Source organism: Astatotilapia calliptera, chromosome 8, assembly GCF_964374335.1.
Source record: "Astatotilapia calliptera chromosome 8, fAstCal68.1, whole genome shotgun sequence".
Taxonomy (NCBI): Eukaryota; Metazoa; Chordata; class Actinopteri; order Cichliformes; family Cichlidae; genus Astatotilapia; species Astatotilapia calliptera.
The window spans coordinates 30,323,927-30,338,849 of record NC_137429.1 but is presented as its reverse complement, the minus strand read 5'-3'; the positions used below and the strand labels follow the sequence as shown (position 1 = coordinate 30,338,849).

The 14,923-nt window shown below is 41.9% G+C and overlaps 1 protein-coding gene and 1 long non-coding RNA gene across 6 annotated transcripts in view; one reads left to right on the top strand and one right to left on the bottom strand.

Annotated features, from left to right (window-relative positions):
* The window catches only part of rbfox3a (RNA binding fox-1 homolog 3a), a 598,584-nt gene that overhangs the window by 449,185 nt on the left and 134,476 nt on the right, over positions 1-14,923 (top strand). The window lies entirely within an intron of this gene.
* On the bottom strand, positions 243-5,752 carry LOC145430511 (uncharacterized). Its single transcript, XR_013911090.1, has 3 exons — positions 5,592-5,752; positions 1,618-1,698; positions 243-1,295 (listed from the first exon to the last, which is right to left on the bottom strand). It is a non-coding gene; the product is annotated as an uncharacterized LOC145430511 (long non-coding RNA).

Genomic DNA, 14,923 nt, shown 5'->3' with positions numbered 1-14,923 from the left:
TGTATTTTATATTAATTTTATTAATATATTATTTTTAATGACTATATGTTCTTTATAATTTAACATTTTGATGCAACAGAATGTAATTACAATTAATTAAAATGTAATTACAATCTCAACTCAATCAATGTGATTATAGATCACTTACAAGATATTTCTTTTCTTAAGTATCTAAGTGTAGACTACTTATACTGCACTTATTTTATTCAACTTTGTTCATTAAAATATTTATGGACATGTAAGAAGCATCACATAAATATATTTGTAAAACCACTAACATGGACAAGAGCACCAGGAAGCGAGCCTGCTACGGGCAAAGGGAAGAACATCAACCTTTTGGGATTTACTTACCTGGATGATTGAGCACGCATTGAGACATCTACCTTATATCTTCAAAAATAGATAAAACAAACAAGAATATCAGTCCTAAAGGCATCTTCCACAAAATGCAAATGAAACTCAAATATGAAAAAAAAGAAACAAATAATTTTCTTTTAAAACAAAATGGTATTTATTAGCTTTCAAATAACCAAAACTTGCAAGATAAGAAATTGAGGTAAACTGCTGTGGTCCAAAGCATCACAGAGTGTGTCTGTGGACATGTAGTACCAAACATACACTTACATTATCTAACTTTCACAGTAGCTTTTTGGACAAAGGTAAATGTGTGAATTAGTTTCCTGGGGTGCTTTAAATGCAGAGCAAACAATTATGCAAATGCATCAGCAAATCTGGGAATATCACCAAGTCACCTTCCACCACAACAGCCATGCGCAGGACTGGTCTGGACAGGTCTGCCAGTAACCACTGGGAGAAGGGCAACTGGAGCAGCGGTCCCCAACCCCCGGGCCTCGGACCGGTACCGGTCCGTGAGTCGTTTGGTACCGGGCCGTGAGAGTTGAGGCTCAGGTGTGAAATGTATGATTTTCAGGGTTTTTATTGGTTTTCAGCGTTATTTTGTTATCGTTTTTATCGTTAACTCGGTTTTCCTGGGTCTTTTCACGTGTGTTATGAATAAATCTTCTTTTTTTTTGGTACCGGTACTTTATTTTGTTGTATTTATCCGCGACACCTTAAAGGCCGGTCTGTGAAAATATTGTCGGGCATAAACCGGTCCGTGGTACAAAAAAGGTTGGGGACCGCTGAACTGGAGTGTCAGTCATGTTTGTCTCATCCCACTTGGAATAGACACAGTATCAATAAGTAACACGGCCTTGAGGTAATTTGACAGTGTAGCAAAATATTCAGCAACAAAGTATTTACTCGATGGTCAGTAGGGTCGGATGCATTTTTTCCTAAAAGGGAAGAGAAAAGAAGAAGAGTTGATTCAGTGTATCAAGTTTACAGGTGTCATCATGACCTTTCTGTCACTCCCATACAAAAGAGCCTGTTTCTTAGTCATGTGACAAAAATCAGCTCAAGTTATTTACAACACTGTGGTTTGGATCAAAGCTTTGATCTGGATAGAAACTGATGTTCTCAGCATTAAAGACACAAGTCTTAAACAAAGAAACGTGAGTGATCAGTGAAACTTAGTGGTAACAAATGTATCTTTATCTTTATTCACCTGATGATCACAAACATTCAGGATATTCTGCACTGCCTCTGATGTCTTACCGCTGCCTTCTGTCTGTGTCGGGTCGTGGTGTGTGTCTGTGTCCAGCGCATGTTTGTGACTCGGTGAAACTCAGCACAAACCTACAAACACCAGGAACACAGAACATCAAACATGAAGACAAGTAACTGACTTAGCTGTCAAATCCAACCTTCAAAGAGGAATTTCACAGTTTGTGTGCAGCCTATTTTTAGATGTTGTCCTAATTTCATTTTTAAGAATGGGCACTGAACCTCTTTGTATCACAAAGCTATTTTTCAGCCTTGTGAGAAAATGAATAGAGTACATTAGACTGCTTCTTTTGTAAATCAAGAAAACATATATTTACCTTTTCAACATGATTCAGTTTGATTAAAAAAACAATATATTTATTGGGCTCACAGACCTTGAGTCTGGGTATTCGTTTTAATCACTGTGGACAGAAGCTGCTGCTGTTGCTACCTAAGTCATCAGAAAAGTTGTTAAATTTTAAGATGAAAAACACATGTGACTGTGAGGCTGCTGTAAAAAAAGCAGTCACACTTTTCTCAGGTGTGTCGTTGACACATTATGTACACAATCAGTTAAAACTGAAAAATCGACGATGTGTGTTCAGAAACGAGCGCGAACATCAGCTGACTGACCTTCATGTGCGCTGTCTCACAGCACATTCAAACGCACATTTTCTTTGCTGCCACACAATATCCACATTTACAACAAGCTAAAACATCACATGGCGGCCATATTGAACAGATTTTCTGTCAGCGTCATTCAGGGTAGAGCGGAAATGTTGACGTGTGTATACGGAGCTCAGAAAAAACATTTACTCAAACATAGGCTACGTCCACAGTGGCCCTGATAGATTTGAAAACGCCGTTTTCGTCTGAAAACGCTCCGCATCCACACTAGTGTTTTCAGTTGTTTTCACAGAGTTGTGCGTCCACACTGAAATGTCCGAAAACGCTTACGTTCCAGTCCTGCGCATGCGTGAAATGCAAGAAGACCCGACCTGCCTCAGTTCTGTCTGCTGCTTATTTACTTTCCGGCTCTTTGAAACGTCGTGGCAAAATGTCGAGGAAAAGAGTTTGTTAAATGGACTAACAATGATGGATTGGTTGCTGTGAGTAACACAAAAGTACAAAGTTGCAAACGCGAGTGAGAATTAAAGAATTTGAAGAAAAGCTCTCTGGAGCACGTACAGACTGATATTAACCTTTAACAGGGCTGTCAAACAGAATAACTGCTGTGTAATGCCCTCCACTATCTTTGGTCACATGACTGCATCACATGACTAACATGCGTCATCGTTTTAGAAAGTCTCTGTTCTCACTGTCCACACTGCGACGCGAAAGCACCGTCTTTAAATGAAATGTATTCGTTTTCGAGAGCGTTTTCAAAACGCTGCGTTTTCCATGAGTAAAATGCCATCTCAGTGTGGACGGGAGGCCAAAACGGAGAGAAAACGATGCATTTTCAAACAAATTAGTGTGGACGTAGCCTTAATAATGAAGAAGGCAGTGTTTAGTCTGTTCCTGTATATAAGCTCTAAGGTGTTTAAACACTGTGAGAGATTTAGATGGATATCCCCACAGTCGTTATCAGTCAGGTCACCTGTCGGGGTTTACAGTGGATACCAACAGTGAGAGTGAACAATCAGAGCGTGTCTCTTCCTCTGAGTCAAATCTGGTGAGCCCACCGTTCACTACCGGCAGGATTTTAGGAGGTACAAGAAAAAGTCATAAAAATCTCCCTTACATCCTTGACTGTGGAAAGCTGCACAGACCACCTCTTTGCAAGCACATTACGCTCGCATACTGACTTCAGTGTCAGCGTTATTTAAAAGATCACGTACTGTCTGTGGCACCAACACAGAAACAAAGTCAGTCCCTTTTATAAATTACTCAGTGTTGGTCATAGCAGCTTTGATGTCGCTGCTGGACAGAAGCACTGGGCACTACATGGGGACTTACATTCACTATAAATCATCACTTTGTGTAGGTGTCCAGTGGGGAGTGAGATAATGCTGCCAGGCTTCCACACCATATCCTGCGTTGGCTGACCACGCAGCGTGCAGCATGCAGCATGCAGCACACAGCGTGCAGCATGCATGTGTGCGACAGCAGCTGGTGGTGGAGTCCTATATGTAGCAAAGCCCCCTTTATCATAGAAAAATCATAAATGTGACAAAGACCCCTCGGGTGAAAAGTTCACCAACACAGACTCGCTCACACAGCTAACTTGCACATTATGCAGTGGAAATGCTGTTCTCCAGTGTGAACGAGGCCACTCTGAGCCATTTTCATTAATTCCACACCATTAATGAGCGAGAAAACGAAATGGAGAAAGAAAATATGGCCATCAATCGCTGGTGTTGTTGGCAGGTGTATAATGAAGTATCAGAGTCCAATTGAATTGGCCCTAATTATACCAGCCTCCAGATATTTCTTCATCTTTACCACTTCTGTTAATGTGTGAGCGTGTCTGTGATTGTGCGCAAGCCTTACACACACGTGGATTAACACAAACACACACACAGTTAGGCTGAGTGTGTTTGCATTGCTGCCGTACAGACTCACACACGCTGTGATGCTTTGTTAACCAGTGGGAGGTCTGCTCTCCATACTTAATTAGAGAAGCAGCACTTAAGAGAAATGACATTATATATTAATTGAATTCATCTGATAATATTACGCAGCAGCTTTGCTGGTGGTCTGTCCCACAACTGCAGTCAGACCACAGAGCTCTGCGACAGATGTGCCCCCATCCACAGCCAGCAGTGTTCGATCTGCACAGTCACCTTTTCTTCTCTTCAAATGACGCAGACGGACAGACGGATCGATGTTCATGCCTAAAATGCAGTGCGTGCTGATGTGTCTGTGGCACACTTCAAACACATGACTGTGGGATCGGAGCCGGACTTTTACATTTGGAAATCGTCTTTGTTTCGTTTTGTGCTTTGGTATTTTCACTAGCTGGGCCCACGTCCTCATTTTAGGTTTGACAGTGTCTTAGTAGATAAAGGTGAACGCTTGGACATGAATTAAGCTGTGGTTTGGGGAAAGACTTGAAGGGACTGGCGGCGGCTCCCGGGCAGATCAACATGAATAGAAGTGAAGAAGTTAAAGAATTGAAAAGGGGAGGGAGGGGCACGTAAACGAGAACTAACAGCTAACTGGGGGAACATATATGGATAAGAACCGGAAGCAGCGTGTTTGGAGGCGTCGTCCCGCTCCAGAAACTCTGATACTTTATCTCCAATTATTTTATTTGCGGTCACTGTTTGACTCCTTTGTTAGGTTTTGGGATAGTTTAGTTTAGTAGTTTAGTTCCATTACCAATCATATTGTGAGGTTGTTGAGTATTTGTTGATGTTCAGAATCTGTGCTATAATTACTGTAGTGACATCACTATGAGACAGAAATGTTTAATAATGGACAAGCCTTTAAAGAAAAAAATATGTTTCCTCAATGTCATCAAAAAAAGTGGATTTCACATTAAATTCAAGTTTCTAAACCCGGTACTGCAGCAGGATGAGCCAGCCAGAGTACACCCTGACAGGAACCAGCACTCCACAGGACTACAACACAGGGATGGACAGTCACACACTGTCGCATCCATGGATTTATTTAGAACTAGCATTCGTGTTTTCAGCCTATAAGGCAGCAGGAGCAGCTGGAGGAAGCCCACACAGGCACAGGAACATCCAGGCCAACCCAGACACTGGTCAGGCTTTCGGGCTGACCACTGCACCACAGAGTTGTTAGTGCTAGTTCACAACAGTCAAGGCGATACAGGAGAAGGAACCCCAACAATCCCAGAGGTACTTGGTCAGGAAGACGGAGCAAAGAAGAAACAACATTCAACATTCAGATCTTTGGAGCAGTAACCACAGAGCAGCAGAACTGCATGCAGACAAAGCACAGAGAGAAGACACAAGGTTAATGTAAAAGCACAGAGAGTGAAACAGAGGAGAATAAAGGCAACTCGCCCAACTCACCACAGGAGCTCCCCCAGCAGCCTGTGTGCGTAGCAGCACAACAGTGTGATGGTTCAAGGTCACATTAAGCTAAACTGTAAGCTGTAACAACAAAGACAGTTTAGGCTGCTAAAGTTCACCGTGTCCCAAACTGGTAGCTTGTTACTCTGTAGTGAGGAAAATCTGACACAGAAATAATAATCAAGTATTTGTAATGCCATCAAATATAAACAAATGCAATGCTGTAAATGTTTTAAGTTTACAGTAAAAAGCCCATTCATCCCTTATACGTGAAAATATTACAGAAGTCAATTCATTTTATTTATTTGCATTTTTAAAAGCATGTTTTCATCCTTATTTCTGCCTCAGAGTGTATTTCACTCATAAATGGAGGAGCTGTGTGGAGGTGTGGAGCACACACATAGCGTGTGTACTTTAAACAGGGTGGTGTACTTCAGTCGTACACACAGGAAGTTCATGTGTGTGGCAGATAAAGCAGAGCATGCATAGAATAACTGCACAGGAGGTGAATATGAGTTGGAATTTATAAACATTTTGACTCATTAACAAGATGAAAAGAAGGACTTTGTGATTTTCAGCTTGTTTAATTCAATTTACTGGGTGCTGAGTCTGTTTTGTGTAAGAAATAACAGGTTCATAACAACACACACTTTAACAGTCACACTGCAGGACTCTGAAACACGTCCCATACACACATGCATGGTCAGGTACTTCCTGTATTCAAAATAAAAGCACGAGCTCTTTTCAACAGTTTGGTTCTCACATCTACTCTTGACATTTTCCAGCACCAATTACCTACCTCACACACACACACACACACACACACACACACACACACACACACACACACACACACACACACACATAGCTTCTCATGCAGCAACCATTTTTTTCAGGCGTCATGGCATGTCATGCAGAAAATTAATTTGATTGGGCAGAGTGCTTGCCTTTCAATATTTTCATCCTGGGAGCAGAGTTGTGGGTAACTCTCTAGGCAAGTCCCGGGCCTCCATCCAAGCTTCCACCCTCTCCTCCCACTCTGCAGTGTCAACATTAACCATGGCATTATTCGATCTGGTGGGAAACATACAGCTCAGGACAATGCTCCATCCAGTATTTCCACTTCTAGACCTAAGATCCAAACTATTTGGACGTATTTGCTGTTTTTCTTTGAATAAACAAAATGCATTTTTCCATATGGTCACATTTCTATAAGACCCAAAATATTATGTTTCTATTTAAATTTGAGCAGTTTTAGTCACATGATTAATCTCTGTGGCGCAAATTGGATAGAATGTGGGTTCAGTGGTGTCTGACATTTTTGGGCGAATTTGATAAAAACTGAAATTAATGTAAACCACCACTGCACCACTGCAAACTGGAATTCACTGTAAGGGCATTGCTGTACTACAGGAAGAAGAGCATTAAATGTATAACACCTAAAATGTTAGCTACAAGGTGGTTGCATTTTCAACTGCTTCACTGAGACTGACTGTAAATCAACTCCAAAACAAACCAATCAGCAACCAGCAGCATGTCAAGAATGGTAACACTGGTGAAACTGGTGAATAAGGTCTTGTTGTCAAAGGAATGGATGCCCTGCACGGCTGCCAACACGGTTCAGCCTGGACAGACAAACATGGCGGTTACTCTTCTGTAGGACATCAAATCTGGTTTCATTTCAGGAAGTGTTTCCTCTGTAGATCCAGCAGCAACAAAAAGAAGAGCTGGATCCTGTGTGGGTCCGAGCTGGACAGGAAGGGTATATTTCATGTTGACTCATTTTTACTTACAAAGCAAGTAAAAATGCTTTGTAAGTATTTTTACTTGCCAACAACAATTACTTATAAATACGTCTGAAGCTCAGGTCCTCTGCCTGGTAGTTTCAAGTTTCTGCCGTATTCCTAAGAGCACACTCAGATGCTGTGCCTGGAATCTGCTGGAATAACAGCTCCCAATGCTCCTGCTACCACTGGAACCACTTTGGATTTTTACCTCCCACATCTGCACAAGTTGTTCCTTCAGCCTTCAGGTACTTTTCTGTTTTCTCATACTCCTTCGTGATGTCGATGTCCACTGGGATCTCTGACATCTATCACAATTGCGGTCTCCTGTTCCTTGTCTACCTCCACTATGTCTGGGTGGTTGACCAGCAGTTGCTTGTCTGTCTGGATCTTAAAGTCTCACAGGACCAAGTCCCGTTGTTGCAACCTCTTTTTGGTGCAGAGCGTCCTCTTCCCCGAATCACTGTTGGTCCTCCAGTTCAGTGTGTCATTCAGGTGAACACCCAAGTAACTGTGCACTGTTTCCACCTCCTCCTTCATAATGTTGATGGCTTTCTTCTTCCAGAGGTCAACCACCATCTCTTTTGTCTTACTGGCATTCATGGTAAACGGACTGGTTCTTCTATGGCACGTTTCCACACTCCTGGAGCACTTAAAGCACTTTTTACAACATGCCTCACTCACCCATTTACACCAGCACTTCTTTCTGTGTAAGTGCTTTCTATCTAACATTCACACATCACAGGGATTGAACTACCAACCTTCAGATTAGTAGATGCCCTGCTCTAACTCCTGACAGAGACGTTCCCTCACCAGCTCCCTGTACTCTGACTCCTGCACCTTTAGCACACCCAACCACTGCAGTGTCCTCAGAGAACTTCTGCATTTGACGTTTTGCTGTTGTACTGCAAACCACCGTATCACCCAGGGTGGCCCCCAGCCGTACGTAACCGTGTTCAAAGTGAAACGGGGTATAATATATAGCAGAGGAAAAGACTCCTTGAAAAACCGTTTTAAAAATATCTCATAAACAGATGTAGGGAACGAGAGAAAGACGGAGGTGCACGGCACAGGAAAAGTGAGGCTGATGGGAGCGGGCAGAGAGTGCTGAGCTGTGAGAGACAGGAAAAGGGAGAAGAAAGGCAAAGAAACAAACGAGTGATAGAGCTGAAGATGAATGAGGTGAGACGGAGTGCTGATTTTAGGGGAATGGTACATACAGCCCCTCCTCCCTCCTGGTGTTAGTGGTTCCTCCCCACGGACCGGTGGTGACATGCTATTTAATTGACTCCCTGCTGTGAAACAAAGTGCCTCAATTAATTCCTCTGACTGGGCCCTGGCCCTTCATGAACTCTCACACCCTCGGGTGTGTGTGAGCGTGTATTTTTGCACTCCTGGTAGTTGTAAAGCTGAACGTGCTACCTGTTCCAGAATGATCTACTCCTTTTCATGATGTCATTCATTTCCATGTCAGTGCTTATATTCCCTCAGCAGCATTACTTGTGATCATTTTCCACAACCTTCCTCTGCCAACTGATATACAGGCTCAGTGTGGCACGTTGGTATCAGGCAGGAACAACACACATGAAGAGTACAGAGTGAAGTTGAGCAAACGGGTTCTGAAAATCAAATGGAAGTGATGTGTTTAACCTCCTAGGACCTGCGTCCACATATGTGGACATCACATTTTGGGTTATTTAGACCAAAATACTGAATTTTGCTCTACAAGGGCCTGATATCTACTCACGAGATATCTGTTCTATTGATATTTTAAACGAATATCCTCATATGTGGCTCTCATTTTTCTTATAAACAAAAATCAAGGGCCCTGCGACAGCATGGCGACCTGTCCAGGGCACACCCCGCCTTTCGCCCTATGACAGCTGGGATAGGCTCCAGCGCCCCCCCCGACCCTGAAAAGGATAAGTGGAAGCGAATGGATGGATGGACAAAAATCAAGTAAAAAATAAAAATCTGGTAATTCTTTGTTTTTACATTGATCGGGCCCCAATGTGACCAAATATCAAAGAGAAATTAAAAATGCTTCTGTGGAAGAGTTCGGGTCTTAGGAGGTTAAGGAGAAAGATGTTTGTTATTCAGTGTTTTCAGGTGCAGGTGTGTGTGTGTGTGCTTCTCCTCTGTCGCTTTGTCCATAGCTGAAGTCCAGCTAAAGCTCCAGGAAACGGATCTGCAGGTACAGGTTGTGCTTTCACAATAATCTCGGTCTTGTTATCAGTGCTTACTGTATATTACTCCCACCTCTAAGCCCCATCCCCTGCTGCGCCTCATATATGGCAGTGTTTGCTGAACTATATACTCATGAGAACTGAATTTGGGTCACACACATCCACTGTGGTGTGGAACTTCTACATGAGACGTGGCTAACAGACTATTAAAGGTGTGTGACGTTCGGTGACTTCAAACAACAGACAGTGACACGGGGGCAAGTGGGCAAGCTCGACTTGCGTGAAGTGTTTCCAACTGCGCGTCATGTAGCTGGAGTCGAGTGTTTTAACAGATGTATGAAACGATACATTTTTAGACATAAGTTGTAACGGACGCTGTTTTCTTTGTGAGTATTTATTACACGGCGTGCTGCGGGGAAAAGCCTGTTCTAACGTTTGAGTCTAAGGTTTCTTTTTTTAGCACCTGGCGTCTTTTTTACTTCTCATCTGTAAATAATCTGCATCTTTCATGTGATTCAGTTTATTTTGCAGTCTCAACAGGATCTTGAGCTTTATTGGTTTATGTGGAACAAGCGGACACGCAAAGCTGTTACAGTCGTTGTTGCTAACGACAACGCACAAAAACAGGCGCTTGTCCGTCTGTAGTGTGGTTATATTAAATATAAAAGAAAGAGAGAACTTTAACAAATTAATATGACCACTACAGTGACCATCAAAATAATGAAAAAATATTGCCGTAAACAGTTTATTTTGCGACACCACAAAACAAACGATAACATAAAATGAAACAATACACATTTTTATATCGTCATCAGATATATATCGTTATATCGAGCAGCCCTACCGGGCTGAGAGTTGAGGCTCAGGTGTGAAATTTATGGTTTTCAGGGTTCCTCTCGTTATTTTTTTTATCGTTTTTATCGTTAGGTTTCCCTGGGACTTTTCCTGTGTGTTATGAATAAATCGTTTTCCTGGTACCAGTACTGATTTTATTTTGTTGTATTTATCTGCGACACATTAAAGGCCTTTCCATGAAAATATTGTCGGACATAAATCGGTCTGTGGCACAAAAAAGGTTGTGGACCGCTGCATTAGAAGGCAACGAAGCTTACACAGCTGGGGGGTAGAGCAGGTCATCTACTGATCAGAGGGTTGGTGGTTCAATCCCTGGCTCCGTCTAGTCTGCATGCCAAATATCCTTGGGCAACATCCTAATCCTAAACTGCTCTCCGATGCATCGATGTGAATGTTAGTGAGCACTTAAATCATAGAAGAAAGTAACTGTTGTTTAAACATGGACAAATCAAGTGTGTGAGCATGTATAAGTTGTATAGTTTTAATGTTTTATTTGGGAACAGAATGGTGTGTATGTGTAAGTTTGGTGATGGAGTTTTTATTATGAATGAATGATGAATTTTTATGAATTATGTCTATTTTTTTATGTTTAAGGACAACAGATGGAAATTAGCCTTTGGCTATAATCTGGCATGTTTACATTCATGTAAATTTTTTTTTACATTTATGTTCATTAACATGCACTGTCCTAAATAAATAAATAAATAAATAAAGTGCTTTGAAGTCTGTATAAGAATCAGACCTTTTATCGAGGCTTCTGTTTCTCAGGCTCCATCATCATTTGTCTTTATTTATTTTCATAGCCACATTTTCACTTTCTACTGAACATTTACTGGCTTCTTTTTTCTTTCATCTGTGCTGTGTTTGTGGTGCTGTCACTCTGTGAGCCTTACAGAAGTGCAATCCTTTGATTGGTTAGTTAAATGTTCACACATTTACACTCAGGGTAAAAATCTCACAGTTATTTTATAAAGAGAACGCGTCAAAAATACATCACTTCCCAAATGCCAGTGAACTAGAACCTGGCGTTATATCATCACTCTGACAGTTTAACTACACCTATAGCTACGTCTCCACATATTCCCTCAGTGTGGTTGATGTGTGGACTGCTGTAGCTGTAAATCAGGCAGGTCCAGTTGGGCTGACTGGCTGTATTTCTCTCACTCTCACCATGCCGTGATGGCTTCATTAAGGGGAAACTGCCTGACAGTGTTAGCCTCTGGCGCTTAGTGCTAATCAAGCAGCTGACCTTGGGATCCTGGACAGTGAACTACTTTCCACTGGTGTGTGTGGATGTGTGTGTGAGGGAGACAGGGGTTGCTTAGGGGCGAGAGGCTGGCTTACTGAAGAAACTTGGCTGCACATATGTTGGTAAATGAATGTGGCTGTGATGGCTGTGAGCACCAGACAGCAGTCATGTGTCGCGGTTAGATCTTACCATCAACCACACAGATGATGTCAGGATGAGATACATTATTTTTCTGAAAATGGTATTTATTCAGTAATGTATGAAAAGATCACATCTTCTGACATTAATGCAGCTGCAGAAGAGCTGAGAACCACATGAGCAGCTAAGATGAAGAGGTCAGTCACCCAACAACAGACGAGCAGGATGGATGGTCTGTTTAATGTGAGCCAGCTGCTTTGACAATCTTCCAAAACCAGCGACCGCTTTAATAAGGTTTTCTTCTCATCCATCATCTTTAAAAAATCTATTAATCACACTCAGAACAAACCATCTGTAAGCAAACAGTTATACTTTCACTGCACAAATTGTGTACATTTGTGTGCGTTACCAAGTTTATTTATGAATAATTTCTACAAATGACAACCTTGATTGGAAGAAGGTTTTTCCATCGCTCTGACAAAAGCAGCTTTGTGCTGTGGTGCTTGCAAACATCAGTGTTCTGATAAATGATGTTTGTATGATGGATACGAGCTTGGAGCAGGCAGAGACTGAAGTTAGAGAAACGTGATGTTGGTTTCATGACAGCAGTGAAACCAGATGTCACATATCAGTGATGTCTTCAGAAGGTCCTGCAGTGATCGGGCTGGCTGTGGCTGTTGAAATGGAGCTTTCCAATAATGAGGTTAATCACAGTTAATTCATGAATTAACATTATTTCATTTTTCACACCTGAGCTGGTAGGTTTGGATAGTTTTTTCCCTAATAATGAAGTCCTAATTTAAAAACGGCATTTTTGAATATACTCCTGTTACCTTTGATTAATATTGAATCAGCTGTTGGTCAGTGCAAGTGGAACTGATAAACAGAATCGATCGGCAAGCAGACAATTCCAAGTAGCTGAACTATGGTAAATGGCCTGTATTTATATAGCGCTTTACTAGTCCCTAAGGACCCCAAAGCGCTTTACATATCCAGTCATCCACCCATTCACGCATACATTCACACACTGGTGATGGCAAGCTACATTGTAGCCACAGCCACCCTGGGGCGCACTGACAGAGGCGAGGCTGCCGGACACTGGCGCCACCGGGCCCTCTGACCACCACCAGTAGGCAACGGGTGAAGTGTCTTGCCCAAGGACACAACGCCCAAGACTGTCCAAGTCGGGGCTCGAACCGGCAACCTTCCGATTACAGTACTAGTGGGAACTGGTTGTCTATCCGGTCTTTAAGTGATGACATAATGAATCCTGCTTCCAGGTCCAAACTACTCTGTGTTTATTAAGGCTTTTGTGTTTTCAAATTCAAATTCAAATTCAAATTTTATTTGTCACGTACACAGTCATACACAGTACGATATGCAGTGAAATGCTTGGACAACTGCTCGTGACCTAAAGAGAACAAAAAAGGAAAAGGCTATGAATAAGATAGGAAATAAATATGAAAAATTAAAAAGGGTAAATTTAACTAGGAAGGAATAGAATATAAATTAAGGTTAAAAATGAAATAACTGTACAACACAAATTAGAATGAAGGGTAAATTTAACTGGGAAGAATAAGATAAAATATATAAATTAAAGTTGAAAATGAAATAACTGTACAACAAAATACACAATATAGAACTATATAAGAATGTATGAATAAATATAAATAAATATATACACAATAACAGCAGCTGTACAAGTATTAACTGGAAATGAAGAATATAATGTCCAGTGTTGTGCAATCCACATTATGTCTTGTGCAGTGCAAATATGCTTAAAGTGATTTAAGTGATGAAGTGAAAACAAAGTCCAGAAAGTCCAGTGTGTGTGTAAGAACTATATGTGTGGGTCAGTACTGTGTGGTGGTGTGATTGAGAGACCGTATCGCCTGCGGGAAGAAGCTCCTCCTCAGTCTCTCTGTGTTGGTCTTCAGGGAGCGGAATCGCTTTCCTGACCTCAGCAGAGAGAACAGTCTGTTGTTGGGATGGCTGAGGTCCTTCACCATCTTCCTGGCCTTGGTCCGGCACCGCCTGCTGTAGATTGAGTGCAGGTCAGGGAGCTCGGAGCGGATGGTGCGCTCAGCTGACCGCACAACCCTCTGTAGAGCTCGTCTGTCCTGCATGGTGCTGTTCCCGAACCAGGTTAAGATGTTTCCCGTCAGGATGCTCTCTATGGTGCACGAGTAAAAGTTCCTGAGCACCTTGGAGCACCGCCTGCTGTAGATTGAGTGCAACATGTTTTTTAACATGTTTTAATGTTTTTTATCTTGTTCTATTTAATTCAAACAAGCCCCTAAAAACAGTCAGTGATCACTGTCTGCTTTTCTAGGTTTTTATTACCACTGTTAATTTGCTTTTAAAACCTTCCGCTGTAACTGCAGCCCGGCCCATGCAGCAGTATATGAATGACTAACCTGGTATTGTGGATGGATTATCTCAGTTGTTCTCATGACTGAAGTTTGATTGCATTTGTCCCTAACAATCAGGAACCCTCACGTTAACTTTTATCGAGTGGAAAAAAGTTAGCGTTCATCCTCCAGCTTCACTGTTTATGCTAGCATAGCTGTGTTGCTAGCCACCACATTTGCACATCATTATATACCAGCTAGCCCAACTTCAGTAACCCTACAAACGTCACTGTTGTTTAGTTTTCTGTCTTCATTTACGTTGGAAGTGATAACAGAGCTGTACGTTTGAAGTTCTGGGCCAGCACAGGGCCAGTAGTGTGTCTGCAACTGGCCTTGTACTGGCCCATGTGTGGGCCACCTCTGGCAAACCTGATCTGGCCACCAAAGGGCCGTTATTCTTTGTGGAATTTGGGCCATGTGTAAGCACATTGTGTGGTCCAGATCCAGGCCATACCAATTTTGCTATGTGGGAGACTGTTTATCTTAATACCAGATTGTCAGAAATGAGCAGTATACCTTGAGGAAGCTGACTGGGATTATTCTTATGTCAGTCTATTAATGATCTTCTATTAATATTCAATAAATGCTCAGATTGCCATGTTTGCTGATGATCAGTATATGCAGCTGACTCATTCATTGATATGTCTCATTGAGAGAAATCCTTAATAAACAGCTGCAGATTCAGTGTTAATAATAGTGAACAACTGTT